The sequence below is a fragment of the Apodemus sylvaticus genome, chromosome 7, assembly GCF_947179515.1.
Source record: "Apodemus sylvaticus chromosome 7, mApoSyl1.1, whole genome shotgun sequence".
Lineage (NCBI taxonomy): Eukaryota > Metazoa > Chordata > Mammalia > Rodentia > Muridae > Apodemus > Apodemus sylvaticus.
In genome coordinates, this window is record NC_067478.1 from 78,961,553 (window position 1) to 78,977,549 (window position 15,997).

Genomic DNA, 15,997 nt, shown 5'->3' on the forward strand with positions numbered 1-15,997 from the left:
TTCACTTCCACAAAACAAGGCGAAGGGATCCCAACCCAGCAAGAGCTACTCCTGCCCCTTGAGGACAAGGACTTTATCTCATTTGATATGAATGGCTTCTGGTGAGCACACAGGACTGTTTCAAATGCCTTGGAAACCTCAGAAGGGCTTTTATGTGTTGATACATGCACTTTTCTTTTTGTAAAAGTAAATGTAACATACAGACTTGACAAGATTGATTCCGACCTTCTGGGGTCCTGTAAGGTTAGAGAGGAAGTAGTATCTTTTACATCATTATGGAAGTCGCTTCCACCTTCCACTGGAATGACTACAGCCCTCACTGACCTAACTCCCAAAGAGCACAGGCTAGGCCCACAGCTTCTCCTCATTGGCCACGCCACAGCATAGTTTTTCCCTGAGTTCTTCCTAAGCAGGTCCTTAGTAAACAAAGGACAAAGAAAAGCTATAATTACTATCACTCAACTGTCCTGGTAAGAGGAACTGTTCCTGGATGTGGATCAAGAACCTGCACCTCCCTTCCTGCCCCCCGAGGTATTATCCTGACTAGATTCTGTGAAGGGAATGGGGGCCAGAGGATAAAATACTGAAATGAAAATGGAGTCATGTGTCCCTATCTGCAGCCACAACTTAAACTTAAGATGTAGATAGTGTGGTAAGTGTTGGGCAAAGGTGTAGGAGGCATGGCCGGGCAGAGGGTGGGTAAGAGTCTGTTTCTTCTCCTTCTCCTCTTGACCGTGCCCTGAGCAGCCACAGCTCCCATGGCTTTATTCACAATCTCCTAATCTCCCAGGAACTACATCAGGTTGCTGGGCTTCAAGTCCTTGTCCAATTCACAGACAATAGGGATGCCCATTAGCAGGTTCAGCTCCATGATGGCTTCTTCTAAGAACCCCCTAGGGCTGTTGCAATGGCAGCAATCAAGACCCTTTCCCCCACCTTGATCCGGAGACAAGTTCATTCCACAAGGGCAATGTTTGGCAATAGTATCCTTTAGGCTCTCACAGGAGAGTAGCAGGTCCTCAGAACTGTCTGCATACCTGCGATTATTGCTAATGTCACTGTAGAAGGGATGATCAGGCTCCATTGGTAGTGGCAGGACAGCGTATGATTGCCCCCTGATCTTTACTTCTTCTTCCGCATGCTTAGCAGCAGTTTCTGCTTTATTGAGACCTGCTAGGCCCCCATAATGTTGCTCACTGAGGTGCCAACTTCTGACCCACTGGCAGTCACATCTGGTCAGTGGCATCCAAGGACTGTCCAGAGGGTCCAATTGCTCTCTTCTACACTGAGGTGAAGACGATGTCAAATTCATAACCAGCATCTGTGAAGCCTTCCCACCACACTTCACCTCTTCATGGCCTACCAGGAGCAGGGAGGCTTCATAGCATCCGCTGATGTGGTTATCCAGGTTCCAGGCACTCTCCCTGTGTCGGATCAGCCTCAGATTCCTTTTTCTTTCAGATGGGCATTGAGGAAGGCATCCTTTCTTTCCGGAGCTTCAACTTGCTGCTTTCCCATGTCTTGGATGTAAACCCCACATTGGCAATGATTGTCATCTTTATTGTGAGCTCACTGCTGTGGACAAACCATTTCAGACTCTCTTCCCTGTTTTCTTACAGATTCCCAGGGTTCAGCTTGCTTTTTGTCCATATTATGACTCTCAGAGAGGACGCTTTTTAGGCCTCTCATAACTGTTTTGTGATTATTTTAATTTGCTGGTGAGGGGAACAAGACAGAGATTTTACCTTGGGTGACCTCCACAGACACCCTTTCCTGTAGGTATTCCCCTTAGAGAAAGGCCGGCACAAAGAAGAGTGAAGACTTTTCTACTGTCCAAGGTTTAAAGAAGAGTGCCAGGGGGCACTGATGGTCAACTTGATTGGACCGAGAAACAACTACCAGATTAGTAAAGCACAGGACTGGTTAGATGAGGAGGACTCTAACCCCCAAAATGCATTAAACCTTGATAGATTCATAATATGATATTTTGGAGAAGCAGTGAGAGGTAGGAGGTAGGCCTTGTTCTGGGAATCTGATCACTGGAAGGAGGGTTTTAGTGAGTGTGTGTGTGTGTGTGTGTGTGTGTGTGTGTGTGTGTGTGTGTGTATGTGTGTATCTGTGACTTGCCCTAAACTTCCCCCGTGCCTCCTGGACCCCATGTTGCAACTGTTGCTCTCTGCTGTAGTCTCCCCACCATGCCAGACTGACATTTCTGAAACAGTGAGTTAATAGAAGCTCTCCTCTCTTCAGGTTATGTTAGCTGTTCCATCGTAGTCACATGAAACTCAAGTAGTTCAGGTACTTGGGGTCAAATGAATCCTGCTCATCCCTTATCACCCAGCCCCAGCATGTGTTGGTTTATTGAGCATCCTCAGAAGTAAACTGTAACTGGAATTTGTACAAGGGACCTGCCAACAACACTGGGGTGCTGTTCATCCTCAGACTGCTTGACTCATCCTGGTGGTACCCCAGACCCTGAAAAGCGACGGCTGCGTATATTTCATGCTCCCCTCTGACTTCCTATGATCTCTTGCCTCAGGTCGGCTACAAGCCTGATCCGTGCCTAGAAGAGAAAATGGCTGCTGAGAGACGAATGCCTTTCCCATCTCTTCTGTTCACACAGGAGAACAAAAAGAGGGCGTCTTTTCTTTTTGTAATTGCTTATGTTACAGGGTGTTCAACTCAGATAAGCCATTTGAGTGGACCGAGGAGAATAGAAATAGGCTGGGGATGATTGACATTAGTCCCTGGTGTCGTTTTCCAGCATCCTCTGATTGTCCCTTGGAGGAGGATGTGTCTTTCTGGCTCCTTATTGCCTCTCTGTTTCTCAAGCACACACTTCCCTTCCACTTTAAGAGATGTTGAAATCACCAGCTAATAGAAAGAAAGAAGCCTAGTAATAAAATCAACAAACAAGGTAAAAAGACTTGGGCAATTTCTTGCAAGTTCTTATTTGATCTATATAGAAACATAATGCGTCGACTCTGCTGTTGCTATTTCTTTTATGGCTAGGTCGCTTTTGTGGGGACCTCTTAGTCTCTCCTTTCCTAGGTCAGGATCATCCACCCACCTCTGCCTCCCCTCCTCAGAGCTCTGGTAATCCATGCTGGATGGTTCAGAAATATATTTTCTTCAAGCAAAAAAATAAGCAATATAGGGTAGGTACATTTTTCTAGTATTTGGAAAACATTAAGATAATGGATAGAATTTCCTCCACCTTATTTATTCTCGTAAGCCTTTGACACGAGCTACTCCGTTTATCTAAACTAGAGTCTGGTTTTAGATGGCATCTGATGCTACAAACGTTTTATGTTGGGCCAGATTGCATTTCATAGATCCATATCTCATGAGGCTTCATGGGGAGCACAGCCATAAAGGACATGTTCAAGTAAGAGCAGAATAGATCATGTGTGGGGTTCTTAGCACAAGTGAGGTGTTTATGGCTTGTGAAGATGGTAGGTCTGTATCAAGGATATACTTACCTAAACTCCCTACTTTCCTCCAAGCAAGAATAAGCAAGCCTAGAGAAAACTATCCATTTAATATTCACTCTCTCTGTTGCTTGACGGTCTCCCATTCAGTCATTTTTCCCCCTTCTCTGGTGCTGTTCATGCCAGGAGGAACAAACTTTGGACTTACAATCTCTAGAAATGACACCATTTCTCAAGTCTAGATTTCTAATGTCTTGTTCTCTCACCTGCCTATTGCTAGGTGTCTTGTCCACTCACCTCTTCTCTTATTAATCTTCAGATTTAGAGCTAGAGAGATGGCTCAGTGGTTAAAAGTGTGCCCTGCTCTTGCAGAGGACCTGAGTTCCATTCCCAGCACTCATGTCTGGTGGCTCACAACCACCTGTAACCCCAGATCCTCAGATCCTGGGGAGCCAATGCCCTCTACTGGCCTCCATGCCCCCCCCCAAATAAAACATTAAAAAAATATCTTTAGATTCACAAAGCCACTTTTCTGGGGATGTGACTGTCCCCTTGACCTTATGTTATGTTTAAGGCCTAAAGTATTTGCTAATGGTAATAAGCTGGTAGAAAGTTGGTCTCACTGTGGTATTTAGGGGTGAAGCCTTTGGGAAGTGATTAGATTAGGTCAGTTCATTATAGTAGATTGTCCACGATTAAATCCTTATGACACTATGGGAGGGAGAAAGATCTATATCGACATGAAGGTATTTCTATGTTCTGATGCACCAAACTTATGTCATGTTGCTTAGTGTCCAAAACTATGTGCTAATAAATCTGTTCTCTTGATAGGGGAGCGTGCCTTGGGCGTTTAGTTACAGTGAGTAATCACCTTTTGTTCTCACCCATTTTTTTCTGTCAATACCACTTAACTTTATTTCCTCCCTTGGCCAGCCTGAATTCTACCATCTACCCTGGGGATGTCACTCATACCCTCCACTGCTTTCTTCCCCCACTCTAGCTGTGCACATTCTCCCACTCTAGCTGTGCGCCACACCTCTGTTGGGCCTCTGGGTGATGCTTTTGCTCTCTGTGCGGCTCTTGAGCAGCTGATCATCATCGAGGGGAGAAAGCCACAGGATAGACCACGTTTAAAATTAATTATAGCCATGATAGATTTTAGGATGCCATCCACTACTTCCTGGTAGCTCTCATGAGCCTCCTACTTCCACTTTTCTCCAATCACTTTGCATCTTCTCCTGCCTCTCTAAGCTCCCATTCCCTTACCCATGAACACTCTCAGTTCATGACCTCCATCTTTTTCAGAGGAACAGAAACCCCACTAAAGTTTCGAATCTATTGGCTTTAACACCAATCCCTTCCCCCCTCTCTCTCCCTCCCTCCCTCCCTCCCTCCCTCCCTCTCTCTCTTTCTATCTTTCCTTCCTACTACAATGGAAAAAGAATCTCTTGTGCATGAATGGCCAGTTCTTATTAGGCACGCTGGTTGCAGCTCCCTTCACATCTTAAAGGCTGTATCTGTTTCTGAGTCTATCAGTCCCCTTTCATCCCACTGTGACAAGGTGTTTGTTGAAAAGCCACAGAAAGAAAGACTTGTTTTAGCTCACAGTCTCAGGGACTCTAAGAGAGGAGCAGGTGGTGGTGGGTGGCTGGCTGATTATATTGCATGCACAGGCAAGGGTAGGGGAGAACCTGAAGCTCAACTGATTTTCACCTTTTCCCTTCTTAGTCCAGGACCATCTCCTCTGTTCTGTCACCCTCACCCCATTCTGGGTGAGTCTTTTGTCTCCAATTAAACCTCTCTGGAACCCCCTTAAAGATCATCAAGAGGTGCATCTCTTAGGTTCAGTCAGGTTGACAGTACATGGTAACCATCACCCTTGGGGTCATTCATGTTCCCCACTCTGCTGAATCATCCTCATTAGGCAAACATGCAATAGAAAGCATGCTTTGGTGTGGCCCAGCCTACAAAGTACCCTTTCTGTAATTGCATGCAGCTCATCTGCTGTCTACCTCAGCAGGCAGGTAAAGGAGCTGTGTCCATCTTCAACCTCATGCTCACCCCTTGGTCCTTTCTCTTCTGGCTGTTCCTTCTGAGCACCACTAGACTGCACGTTGCAAGGTCGCTGCCAACTTTCTGGTGGCCCAGATGGTTCTCATCTTGATTTCTCAGCAGAATTTGATGCTGCCGATTACATTTCTGTCTTGAAACTTGAAACCCCTCGTGGAGTGTGTGACCTTCTGGTCTCTAGTTTTGTTTCTACCTCACCATCTTTTCCTTCTCCGTTCCCTTGCTAGATTACCAGTATCTAAATACAAGGTTTCTTTGAGGTTGGGTCACACACTCCCTCCCTATATTCTTCTTCTCCATGTTCTTATAATCATGACTTTAAAACTCCATATATGTTCTGCCCATTGTAACTTTACTTCTTTGGCCCAATCCTGTTTCCCGAAGTCCACATATTTCCCATCTTTTTGCAAATGTCTCACTGACATCTAAAAGTGCATCCAACAGAGATCTCTTTACTTCTGCCTCTCCACTGGAAACTGCCCTTATCTCTTCTGCTCCATATCAGTTAATGTCACTTACAGCTGTCTGATTACCTACATTAGAAATCTAGCTTGTTCCTCATCCTCTTCTCTAGCCCTAACCTATCCAGTGCAATAGAAAACAGATCATGTTGTCGTCTAAGCAGATTTTCTTCCTGTTTCCATCCCCAACCCTCACAATCCTCACTTCCCAATGGAATAATTGAAACGCCCTTCCAATGGGCTTCCTTTCCCCCATTTTACCCTGGCACTCCCCAAACAGCAATTCCAGTAGCATTTTTAAAAACCATATTATGTCATGTCACATATTGTCATGACACCCTTCAGTGAGGTGTGACTAAATCCTGTTACATTCCTCAGCTGACACACAGTCTGTGAGCTGCACACATTCCCTTTCCTGATGCCAGATTACATCACTGCATTTAAATATACCACAGGGTGCTAGATGTGATGGGAAATATGTAGACTTCAGCAAACAGGGCTGGTGTGCTCCTCCCTACAATCTAAGCATAGGGGAGGCAGAGGTGGGAGGATCTTGAGTTCAAAGACTGTCTATGATATCTCGGCAAGTTTCAGCACAACTTAAGGTTTGGAGAGAGAAACCCTGTATCAAACCAAAGCAAGCATAAAACCAAACCAAAGACTTCCATAGATTCCTTCATCTTTCATCATCTACTCCAGATGATCTTCTATGGTTTCACAAGGCTTCTCAGTTTTATAGTGAGACTTTTAGTTCCTTTTCTTGCCACTGTGCCTAAGTACCCACTGAGAAGATGCTTGAGGGCAGAGTCAATCATGGAAGGGAGATAGGACAGCCAAAGGTGAAATGGCTGGTTTCCTGGCATCTGCAATTAGAAAGCAAAGACAAATGCAGCTCACCAGCCTTTCTGTCCCTGCTCCCCTCACCTCCTGTATTCAGTCTAGGCCCACAGCCTATAGGAGAGTGACAGCCACATTCAGGATGGGTCTACCTTTCTCAGCTACCCCCTCTGGACATGTCTCCACAGGCTCATCTCCACGAAAGGGTCTCCTAGTGATGCTGAATCCAGTTAAGCTGACAGTGAAGATTAACAATCCCCTACCTCCTCATCAACATCTTCTGTAACTAGTTTTCTAGAGAAGACACACATTTCCCCCCATGATCTACCTTAGTCTTTCCTGGTTTTGCTTTATTATGTTTAGCATAACGCAGAGGGCCTTTTTAACTCTTGGTGTTGTTGGACATATTTTCTGTAATATTTCCTAGAATTAAAATTGTATGAGGCCAGGAGCCATGTCATCTGTGTTTCTGATCATGTCCTTATGCCTGGCACAGTGCTTGGCTTCCAGGAACATTTGTAGACTGAGATGATGAATAAATAATAAATGTTAATGAAGGTGCACGCTGTAGCCAGCCCATTCGATGCATTTAGTAGATCTCAGCTCATCTTTAGCTCTGAGCCTCTTCCTTTGTGACCGACCCAGAATGTCTTTCACTATGTCGCGACTGTAAGATGGTGATGCTCTTTAAGCAGCCAGTTGAGGTTCTTATTTTCAGGTTGTGTTTTGCCTTCTCCAAATCCAAAACCCATTGTAAAGCAGATAATGCTGCCTATTTGAGAAACAAGGGCTATGAAGAGAAACATCCTGGTTACACTCTTGCTCTCAGGAGACTGACAGTGAGCAACATAAAGCCTTCCCTGGTCCTTGACATCTCTCTTGTAAATCCCAGAGCAGCACCAGCTTAATCTGTTTCACGGGGCTTGAGTGAGACTCGACTCAGTTGTGACAAGCAACTGAGAGATACAGTCTGACAGAGGGAGGAATCATTTTGGCTTCTGGATTCAGAGGTCTTATTCTATGGTCCTGGGATAGCAACATGATAACCCTCCCCCCACCCCCACCCGCCCCGAAAGGGATATTCCTAGTGGTTCCCTTATCTCACTAAGGCCCAGCGTCCATAGATGCTCCACTTCTCAATGGTTCATTCAAAATTTGGAGCCATCAGGTGACTAAGACATTGAGTTCAGAGCTCGCACGATCTAAACCCTGGAAAAGCCTTTGTAGACACATCCAGAGATGAGCTTCACTCATACCCTGGTGGTCTCGCCGTCCAATCAAATTCACAATCAATATTATTACAGGGCCATGGTGGCAACTGACTGAGATAAATGAGCAAAAGATGTTTGCAACTGTGAACTGTTGACCGAATGGTTTCCAGAAGTTTCACTGAACTCTTGCTAGGAAATGGCAACTTAGTTTTCTCCCAGAATTGACTTAAAGCATGGCTTTCTATGGTCCTTGGCTGATACTAGGCCTGGATTTCCTACCTGTACCCTAACGGCGTTGCTTACTCCTCCTCTGTAGTGAGCACTTGAGATAATTTTGTTCTACCCCAGGGATTGATGGGATGTGGGGCTCAGCAGCCACTGGGTGAGAAGTAAGGTCTTGCTCCACCAGGTGGTATTCCCTTTTGGGCGGAAAAGCTTCAAGTGTTACAGAGTGTGCTGCTCCTCTGCTTAGCTCGATCTTACCACCTTCAGCCCTCACTGAAGATGAACTGGAGCTATGATAACTCATAGCTGTGGCTATGATGAGCTTTCATAGGTGGCTCTTTCCTGGTCCTTTCAAAGTTTTGGCTGTCTTGGCTCAGCTCTTAGAAGAGTTTCTTTGTTCTTCTAGAACACCTACCCAAGGCCCGGTGTTCAGGGATGAGTGGATTATGGTGCATTACACAGATGTCCCCTTATACTCTAGCCCAGATGCTTTTGGTCCCCAGGATATAATGTAGTGAGCTCAGGGGTAGCATCTAGGAGCCTTCCTGATCGTGATCATTCCCAGCCTGGCCAGGGCTCAGAGCCTGTCACAGCCTCCACTCACCCCTGCCACTGTCCCCTCACCTGTCATTCTCTCTAACCTCCTACTGACCAGAAGATAGGGGATCTTAATATATGTCTTTACATACTGAGTCTTCTCATTTGAGAGAGGGAGGAAGGAGGGGGAGAGGAGGAAAGGAGGAGGAGAACTCCCTACATAGCCACCAAGCAAAGGACACTAAAATGAAATTAAAAATAGATATGTTTAGCACCAGTTTGATCTTCTAAGGTCATCCAACCCTATGACATTCAATTTGATATTGCCATCTTCATCAACTGGGTCATATTCATGGCTGTCCTGGATGCATGTGACAGAGGCTGCAACTTGGATACATCTGGATGATAAGAGACATGATGAAAGCCATAGGAAGATAGATATATTTTTAAAATGTAATAGAAGGAAAGCTATTTGAACAATTAGAGCTACTTAAAGGGTAGCACAGCTTACTGCATAATGTCACTTGATCTCTAGCCATGAAGGAACCCAAACTAGCCAAATGGCCATTTGCTAGGGAAATTACGGAGCAAAATTTTAAACTAGGTAGGATGTTGGGTCAGGTTACATCAGAGGTTCTTTCCAACATTTCTGTCAGCTTAGTCAGACAAGCAATATAGAAACTGACACCCACTTCCCCCATCAGAACCCACTGCTGCTTACACCTAATCCTGACACCTTCCAAGGCCTTGTCATAATCAAAAGCTCTGACTGTAGGAGTCTGGGAGTCTGGATAATGCCTTAAGATTTAAAAAATAATGTTCAGAGAAATAGAATGTGTCAGTTATCCCTGACTTGGGCCAGAAGTTCTATAACCTGTTCCAGGACTCTGTTGTTTTAATTGTCACCTCCAGCAAGGCCAGGATTATTCCAGAAGCATTTGTTATACCTCTAGTACAGCCCCTATATTACAGTTTTGGGTGATGGAATTCCCCATCCCCATCCTTCTGGCAAAGTTTCATATAGGCCAGGCTGGCCTCAAATTCCTTATGTAGCTAAGGATGACCTTGAGTTTGTGACTTTCCTGCCTCCACCTCTACCATCCAAGTGTGGGATTCCAGGTGTGTTACCACACACCATTTGGATGGTGCTGAGAATTGAACCCAGGCCTTCGTGCATGCTAGGCAAGCACTCTACCCACTGAGCCACATCCCCACTCTCCTGCTCTTTATTCCACTCCACGTGCATGCCTGGCTTTGTAGGTAGCGTTAGACTAAGGCCACTGCCACCACAGTATCTTCAGTATCGAACACCAAGAATGGAATTGTACTGAAGGTTATCGACAGAGAGAGCACGAAGGGTGGGCAGCTTCTTACAGAGAACAGACTACAGCAGATGAAGAAACCCTGAGTGAGAGCAGTGATGGAGGAGACACAGGCACTTGACCTGGATTGGAATTATTGCAGACCCATCAGACTCTTGCAAATTGAGAGCATAATTCAGATGGCTCATATTGTCAGCAGCTTCCTTGTTTCCATTAAGGCCCACTGTCTGTCTCCCCTGAGCTAGACTCCAGGAGCTAACTGACAGGGTCAAGATAGTGATGAATTAATAAGGTCAGACTCCCAACCCAGAGGCTGTAGTCACCCTTAAATGGCTTCTTCTCTTCTCCTGAGCCTCAGCTACTGCCTTGATGAAATGGTGCTCACTGACAAAACCACAGAGCGTTATGTTACAGCATGGTCACAGGACTGGGAATCACAAGAAATGGGCTTGAACCATTAGCACTGTGCCTAATTAGCTTTGTAACTTTGGGCAAACTATACACGCACTGAAACTTTGGCATCCTCATGTGCAAAATGAGAGAGTTAAAGCGCATGCCTGTTCTATGTACTTCAAAATCTATGTAAAGGGAAGGAAGATGCTGATGATAGAAGATAGTTGAAAGTTTGTGTAATAATATGCTATGAGAGTGAGCATCTGTGGGTCTCTTCAGTGGCCCCAAGGGACTCCATATCCAGCAAAACCCAAGCAAGATCTATCATCTGTCCTTATTTTCCTTTTCTCAGGTTAGGACTCTGTTCTGTCCCTATGCCTCATGCCCTTCAAATGACATGCTCTGAGAAAGAGCATCAGGTACTGCACATGCGTTGTAGCACATGCATTGGGTTTCCACTTTCTCCCTGGTTCTTTAGTTCCTACATCAATAAAATGGGAAAGGGAAAGGGGCCTTTGATGGGTGACAAACCTTTGTCTTACCATTTTCCATGTAGTCATAAATGATACTTATTCTCATGAAGGAACCGAACTACCTTGGGGTGCCTTTCATCTTCATTTTACAGAGGATGAAAGTTGGGGTACATGGAAATTAGGCAATGATGAGCCTGTAACCTTGGCTACTCAGCTCAGGAGGCTGAACAGGGCTGGGGTGGGGAGGGAGGTCATGAGTTCAAAATCAATATGGGATACGGAGTAAGTTTATAGTGAGCCTGGAGGACTTAGTAAAGTGAAAGAGGGTGAGGATATAGCTCACTGTGAGAGCGCTGGTCTAGCATGGGCAAGGCTCTAGACTTAATCCCCACTAACAAACATACAAGTCTCTGTAAGCAATGGAAAAAGAAAAAAAGAAAAAGAGAGATCGGGGAGAGAGAGAGAGAGAGAGAGAGAGAGAGAGAGAGAGAGAGAGAGAGAGAGAGACATGAGAGGAGAAACTAAGCAGTTTGCCTGTAGTCACCAAGGTCTTATAGCCAATGGGTAGGACTACCTATTGAATCCCTCCCTTTACATTCCACTGACTATCTTTGAATTAACCTGTACTTCTAGCACTGTACTGGAGCAGAGTCCTGACATGGCCAAGGGCTCATCCTTCAGGACGTGGGAGGGGTTCTCTGCAGTAGTGAAGGAGGGGAGGCCTAGGGATCTCTACTTCCTCCGCAGGAGCCCAGCGGGCAAAGAGCTTTGGATTATCTGTACTTTAAAGCCTGGAATAAATCCCTTGTCTGCTGCCATCTCAGTCCTGGGATAGGTCCCTTGTCTGTTGTCACCCCTCAGCTCTCTTTCTGTGACCAGTTACCTCATCCACACAGAGCGGTGCATCTGGGGCCATAGACTCTGAGGGCCAGGTGGCAGGACATGTCCCCAATGTCCTCTAGAGAGTCACATGAAGCACAGACCATTCCATGCCTGGTACTCCTCCCCCCAGGCCATGAATATCATTTCGGTTCAATATTTTGAATATCTTTTTGTAAATTAAACTTAATGGGAGAGCAGCCAAGAGGGAGCTATTGCCTTAAATTGAAATAGAAATTAGCCAGAAGGGGAAAAATTGTCCCAAGAGGTCACAGGAAGCTATTGGAATCTTACTCCCACACGGAGTCATTAGAAGAGTGACCGAGTCTGTCTGTTGGCTGCAATAGCATCCAGATGTCAAGGAGAAATGAAACCATTGCCACAGAGGCCTCAGCTCCCAACTATTAGACAAGCTTTTGAGGGCTGACTTGGGTTTTCATGTTTGTTTAGACATTTCCTTGCAGATATGTATCATGGTCAGGTGTCACGATACTACTAAAGCAGCCCCCGGCAGGGCATCTACCCTGAGTATGCTTGGCAGAGGAGGCTCTTTAATTCCTGTTGCAGAGAAGGATAAAAAACATAAAATCAGGAATGGCTTGCTTCTAGAGAAACTTTGCTGTTTTTTGTTTGTTTGTTTTGTTTTGTTTTTTTAAAGCTGGGAATGGCTGAAGCCAACTTGGGGCTGATGCAACTAGTCAGTTCTTTGAAATAGAAATTATTAACCAGAGGGGGAAAAATGTCCCAAGAGGTTACTGGAGGTTCTCAGAATTTTGTTCCCACGTGGAGCCATTGGAAGGGTGACTGAGTTTGTCAACTGCAAGAACAGGAAGGAAAACCACTCCCTCTGCTGCTGTCACAAAGGACACTAGGTTATAGGCTGTCTGGTCATCTGGGATGACCAGTTTACTGGAGGTGGCATAAACCTTGTAGTCTGAGAGGCCAGTCTGATATGATTAGGGTTATGCCAGTTCCACGTCTTTCCAGGCTGGTGTTCATTTCTCCCTCTGCTCTTTGGGTGTTTGTGGGCTGCTAGTGCCAGCCTGCCTGTCCTTCTCATTATCCACCCCATTCTTTCCCTTGCTGATTCCCCTCATGTGCTGACCAGGTAGGACTCTTTTCTATTTTCTGTATCCAAAGGCTTGTCACCTGGCCGGCCAGCTTTGAGATGGGATAAGGGTTGCTTCATTCTTCTGGTGTGACTTTTGTTGGGACAACTTTTCAGTTTTTGGTCTGGTCTCTACACCATCTGTGGCTGTTGCTGGCAGGAAACAGGCTCTGGTGAGTTTGTGTGCACCTGTTTGGGCAGCATTTCCCCAGGATTCCCAAGGAAGCTACAAAGCTGGCTGTGGAAAAAAAAGAGAGGGAGGAAGTGGGAGAGGAGAAGGAAGGGAGGAGGATGGAGAGGCGAAAGGGAGGGGGAAGGGAAGAAGGAGAACACGTCATTTGGAGGTAGTAGTTGCCAGTCTTCACTGTCAGCTTCCTCAATTAAGGTGCACCTAAGCCATTAGCAAAGTACACTTTTGGGTGTCCCTGAGAGTTTTTCAATAGAGAGTTAACTAAAAGAAGTGAAGGAGACACCACCTTTAATGACATCAGGCCCTTCAAGGTACCATGCTGTCAACTTGAACTCACCAAATCCTCTTGAGTTTCTCAACTCGTCTCTGAAGCTAGGAAGGAGTGCGTCTGCATGCCTTCCTGTGGGATGCTCATCCTTCTGAATGGCTCATACTGCATGACCCCTGGCAGGAGCTGTTCATTTCCCCTATGAGTAGTTTTTAATAGAGAGAAGGTTTGGAGCCAACAGAGGCTTCACTTACAGCACAAAGGGGTGGTTCAAGGCAAGCCTGTGAAGGAGAGGCTCTTGCATAGGGTGCTGACCACATCTTTTCTCAGAACAAAGGTTTGTCCAATGATACTGTTTACAGGGAGTCCATTGGGTGCTAGACATTGGTATTTAAAATTCTGTGCTAAGTGCCTTGTCTTCCTGTGGCCTAGTTCTGATCTCTAACCTGGAAACTGGGGGCCTTGGATAACCCATTGAGTCTCTCTGAACCTAGGCCTTTTATCCCCGCAGTGAGAAGACACAGTTCATGGAGAAACTGAGATAGTTACATCATCACAGCTTGTTTTCAGAGTTCCTATTTGGGCCATTAATAAATAGTGGCTGTTTTCTAGGATACATGCTTTGTTGTTTCTGTGCTTGAATGAATATCATTGCGCATTGGAGAGGCCAAAACTGAAGTTTCTATTACTGATTCTATAATTCATATTCTCAGTGATAATAGACTTCTTTGCTCCCTGTCAGCCTAGTGATTCCTAGGCCCAACTTACTCATCTTCTGAGTCTGGCTCAATTCTGTAGATGACCAAGGAGAAATCTCCAGCCCTGGCATTGGGAAATCCCACGCTATTCACTTCCAAAACAGTCCTTGGCTGGCCTTCAGTTCTTGTGATAGGGCTTCATCACACAGGCCAAAGTCCTGGAAGGCTGCCTGTTCCCAAAGGTCAGAGCTCTCAACATTATTTGTCCCTTGTGGGTGGAAGCTAGTGGATAGGATGGGAATCCCATGGAAACAAATCTCTGTGCCTGCTTTTAAGGATTATCTAGAGTACATTAACTGATGTGGGAAGACCCACCCTAAATGTGGGTGTAACAGTTCCCTGGGCTGAGGTCCTTGATCAAATAAAAAAGGAGAAAGTGAACTGGAAACAAACATTCATTTCTTCCTGCTTCCTGGCAAGACATGGTGGGAATAGTTGTCTCCTCTGGTGGTCATATTTTCCCTGCCTTGATGGACTGAGTCCCTCTTTTACTGTAAGCCAAGAAAAAAACATTCATCCATTAAGTTGCTTTTGTCAGGGCAACACCAGTAACTAATACATTAAAACTAAAGGCATCCGACTTTCTTTTTGTCTCCTGAGAAGCCATCTGGGTCTGCTCTAAGGAGATCTGTCTTCTTGGAATCTCGTTCCTTGAGCTTTTGTGCACTTGTTCTCCACCAAATTCAAACAGCACACTAGTCTGCCATCTTCTCTCATCACATTGAGTTGGGAAGCTGGCCTGATCTCTGCAAATCCTACTAGAAAGTTTGTGGCATAAAGGGACTAGGATTTAGCCCCAGAGAACTCAGTTCTGACACTTACTAGCAGAGCAATTTGGGGAGAAATCATTTAACTTAACTTACTTAACTTAACTTGTGTCTCTGTTTTCTCCCTTTGGTAAAACGGGGGTGGTTGTCAAATTAGATAAATAGCCGTAGGTGTGCCTGAAATGATGAGAACCACAGGAAACTTACACATCTTCCTTCCTTGCTCAAGTCTGCTTTTCCCCAGCTACTCAACGAAAGGAAGAAAGAGGAAAACCAGTAAATGCCAAGTGTGTTTCTTTGTATTATTTGTTTAATAACCTTTTGTCTTTGCTATGGAGACAAGAAAGCGCTGGCTTAGTTTAATGTTATTGCTAATGTCATGCAACTGATGATAAGAACATTTGAGTTAAAAATCTGTCGGATTCTAGAAGTGGAGTTTTTCTGCTTATAATAGGCTGAACAGCAATCCCTCAAATATGTCTACAATCCCTGGGACCCGTGAATGTTACCTTATATGGCAAAGAAGGACTTTGCAGATGTGATTAAGTTATGCATCTCCAAATGTAGAGGACCGTTACCCTGGAATATCTGAAGGAACACATGGGACACAGGGTCCTTAGGAGAGCAGAGAGGATGTGTAGACAATAGCAGGGATTTGAGTAGGCTGAGCTGCTGGTGTTGAAGATGGTAGAAGCAAGCAAGCATGAGTCACAAATATAAGAAAGGCAAGGAGATGGATTCTTCTCTGGAGACCTAGCTCTGTTGGCGCCTTGACTTCCGGCTGGTGAATCTGATTTTCAACTTCTAGCTTCCGGAAATATAAGAGAATAAATCTGTTGTTTTATGTTGCCAAGTTTGTCATAATTTTTTTTGTAGCAACCATAGAAAAATAACACTCTATTCCATCCATCATTCTGAATTCTTAGTTCACCATTTTATATTCTCTTTGGTCCCTTAAAGTATCAATTTTTAGCTTTTCTTAGACTCTCCCAGACCCTGGTCAGTTCTTCTCAGTCAAAGCAATTGACTAACAGCTGCTTGACATGTGACTATGACAGGAAGAATCT

At 45.1% G+C, this 15,997-nt stretch overlaps 1 pseudogene; it reads right to left on the reverse strand.

Annotated features, from left to right (window-relative positions):
• Positions 1-610: 610 nt before the first annotated feature.
• Positions 611-2,159, reverse strand: LOC127689732 (phosphoglycerate mutase 1-like; annotated as a pseudogene).
• Positions 2,160-15,997: the final 13,838 nt, after the last annotated feature.